This window comes from Octodon degus, unplaced genomic scaffold (genome assembly GCF_000260255.1).
Source record: "Octodon degus isolate 3935 unplaced genomic scaffold, OctDeg1.0 scaffold00082, whole genome shotgun sequence".
In the NCBI taxonomy this organism is placed as follows: Eukaryota; Metazoa; Chordata; class Mammalia; order Rodentia; family Octodontidae; genus Octodon; species Octodon degus.
Window position 1 is genome coordinate 6495365 of NW_004524658.1, and position 4046 is coordinate 6499410.

Here is a 4046-nt window from a genome sequence, read left to right on the forward strand (position 1 = left end):
CCCCCCTCTCTGTCTCTCTCTCTCACATTTAGTACAGGGTCTTACTACATAAATCAGACTCAGTGATTCTCCTGTGTTCAGCCTCCTAAGCGCTGCTCCAAAACATTACACACTACCTCAATCATGTCATACAGATTACTCTTTCTGCGTATTCCTCTCCCCCCATACTGCAGAGGTGATTTCTGGCCTGCTGCCTAGCCCCACCCAGAGCCCTCAAGTATTTTCCGCCTTTCTCTCTGTCACTCATCCCTGAGTCACTCCCTTCTTTATGAATTAATAAAGTCTGGGTTCTGTTAACCATTATTCTAACTGGACATAGGACTCCCTTGGCTCTGCATCATTTTAAATATGCATTTTTTTCTTTATTTGTGCCATGGGTTGCAGTAGAAGTGATAGATTGGAATTAACTTGTTAAAATTCTAATAACTTTTCCCTGGGAAAGGGGAAAAGTATTTGTGTTACAAATACAAATATAAACTTCACTGAATAGGGAAGAGGTCCAGGAAGGACCTTCTATAATAACGGATTTAATTATGTGTACAACGCTGAAGAAATGCATGATGTTTGGGTCTTTTCCCCCACAGCATGTTGCCCTATGACCACAGCTGCTCGATGCATACTTACTCCTTTGAGTTTGAGTTTCACAGCAGTCCCAGATGGAAAGCTTTGATGTCCCTTCCAATGTCCCCTCTAAATGCTGCTAGTAAAGAGAAGCATGCTATCTCTTGAGTCATTTCATCTTCTGATAATTCTACTTTTTAACACTTCTTTAATATATAACATAAAATAGACATCCACATATCCAGTATTTAGAGCTACAACTCTGACTTTTGCCTTATTTTTCATTTTTATAAAATTTGAAATTAAATATCACAAATAAAGTTGAAGTCCTTCCTCATTGGTTAGAACATCTCCTTCCCCAAGGGAATTTAGTATGATTCCTTCAAAGCTATTTCTTAAACTCCTGTATATTTATTATGGATAATATGGATTTACTGATATGTGACTACTTGAGGGGCTAAAGAATGATATTTCATTTGGCTCAGTCTAACAAATACATGTTTCCTGAGCTGGTTTTCAAGTTTATATAGATAATATTATGCCATATACATATTCTGCAATTTTCTGTTTTCATCCAATATTATGTTTTTATGGTCCACAAACACTTAAGGAGCTGGTACACTTACTTTAACAGTTAGGGTATATGGGATCTCATTACATGAAAGTGGCACATTATATTTGTTCATTATCCAGAGTTTAGTTTGATCTCCTATTACAAAAAAAAAAAAAAAAAGGCTAACAATGGACATCCTTGCTCATTCATCCTTGAGCACACAAGTAGGAGACTCAAGAGTATACACTAAGAAGTAGAATTACTGGGCTACAGAATGCATTTTCAATTAAACAAGAGATTGCTAAATTGCTGTTACAAGTAATAATACTGAAACTTCAACTAACAAATGAGAATTCTCATCAACCTTGACACTATCAGGTTTTTAAAGTTTTGCCACTGTGAAGAAAAATAATTTCTATATGTATTTTAATCTTTACTTTTCTGGTAACTAATGGGATTTGGCAGGTGAAGTTTTCATACAGTGCTTCACCTTAATCCAAAATCTGAAGCTTCTGTCCATTTACTGCTTATGTCTTCAAGTACCCTTCATAACCTTTAAAAATTATTAAAGATTATCCCAAAGAGCTTTTATGCTTGTAAGTTCTATCTATCAACATTTATTATATCAGATGTATTTGCTGACAATTATTTAAACATTTATTAATCTAAAAGTTAAACTAATCATGATGCATAAAATGCTTTTATTAAAATATCGATATTTTCTAAAAGTATTTAATAAGACTGGCATATTTCCTTTATTTTCTAAAGAGAATAAAAATAATTTAAAAATTTTAAATGATGCAGAATTTTGCTGCAAGGTGACAGAAATTAAACAATGGCTTTTATATTGCAAATTTTTGTCTTCTAATTAGTTGTTCAGATTACCAGATACAAGCATACAAAATTGGTTAAAAACATTTAAAAAGAAAAAATTTAAGCTTCAACTATTCTTCTCAATAGACAAGTAGAAATCAGCAATATAATTATTCCAGCTCTCCTGTGCATACACATATATATTTTTTCTTTCCTTCTTTCTTTCTTTTCTCCTTTCCCTCATCCTGGGCAACAAAGGAAAGGCATCACAATCCCCAAGTTGAAATTATACTACAAAGCTACTGCGATAAAATCAGCATAGTACTGGTAAAAAAAAACAGACCTAAGGATCAATGGAAGAGATTAGAAAATGCAGACACAACTACAAGCACACTCAGCCACCTTATCTTTGACAAAAATGCCAAACATGTTCACTGGAAGAAAGACAGCCTCTTTAACAAATAGTGCTGGAAACACTCTCTTTCCACATGCCGAAAAATAAAATGAGACCCAAGTCTATCACCATACACTAAAGTCAAAATGGATCAAAGATTCAAATAGTAAATATCAAAACAGAAATCCTCTGGTGTGCCGTGCCAGCCTCGCCCCTAGAATGCTCTGAGGCAGCCACTGAGAGTGGGTGTGGTACACGTGCCTGTAATCCTAGCACTTGGGAGGCTGAAAACAGGAGGATCATTATGAATCCAATCTGTGTAATGACACCCTAGGTTCTGTACTAAATACATTAAATACATAAATAAATAAATAAATAAATAAATAAATAAATAAATAAATATCAAAACAGAAATACTGAACATACTGGAAGAAAAAGCAGGTAGAAGGCTTGAAGACATAGGATTGGCATTATTTTTTTTCATCTTTGCAATTTGCTTTAATGTATGACTTCATGAATGACAGCTGAATTGTCATTCTTGTTTCTACACTAAATCAGTAGTGAGATGTTGGCTACAATATTGAAAGACAATGCACCCTTACATATAGACTATGTCTTTGGAATAGGAAACCGAATTTTAATAACTTTTGTAATTAATTTGAAAATTCTCTGCTACTACACAAAACTCAACCAGCCAAAGTATCTTAAAGGTTGACTGCAATATGGACCCTGAAATCATACCAATGAGTATTTTATAAGAGAATTTACAAAGAATAAAAATAAAACAGAGTTTCAACACAAAATAATAGGAAATTAATCATAGCTATTATAATGCATATTGCTACTTTCAAAGTAGTTGTTCAAATTATCAGATATAGGAATGCAAACTTATCAAACAATATAAGCACTATTCCTTTCAATGAACTAATAGAAATTAATAGCACATTTACCTTAGCTATCTTGTGTGTGAATAGATAGGAAGATGCATATGGATATAGATTCATAGATATATTTTTCTTTTTTCTCAACCTTCATTCCTGCTTTCCTCCATTCTACTTGTTTTTTTCCATTTGAATTGTTTCTTTCTCTTTCATAATATCTTTCATACCTTTTGGATCTTATTTACTCTGTCATTTTCTTATAGGGAAACAATACAATATATACACATATGAGTCTGGTTTACTTCACTTATGAGTAGTCTTTGTAGTTGCAGCCTATACCTATAAAAACCTCAAGTTTATCCTTTTTTGTAGCTGAGTAATACTCTATTACATTAAGATACAGTAGTCCCTCACTATTTTTTTTTAATTTATTTTTTTTCAAAATTTTATTGATAAACAGCAATGAGACAGTTTCAAATCAAATCAGAAGTACAGTTTCAACAAATAACACACTGCATATATTCTTCTTAGTGGTTAATTGCTGTACAAGATGCAGACTTGAGATCCTATTTATAAACACCATTAGAACAAATCATTCTATTCATTAAGAGAATGCATCCATATATTTATCCTAACCACTTTGAATACACAGATACAAAATGTTCTGGATGGTTAACAACCTAAGTTTGCAGACCAAAATTGGAGAAAAAGGAGGGCTACAAGGAAAGCCAACATTTTGGCCCTAGTCTTCTAAGGTCAATTAAGACTCAGGACATATGAGAACTTGTACTGTAACATCATGTACCTCGGTAGTGTCCCAAATTTTCTGATCAAGAAGATTATG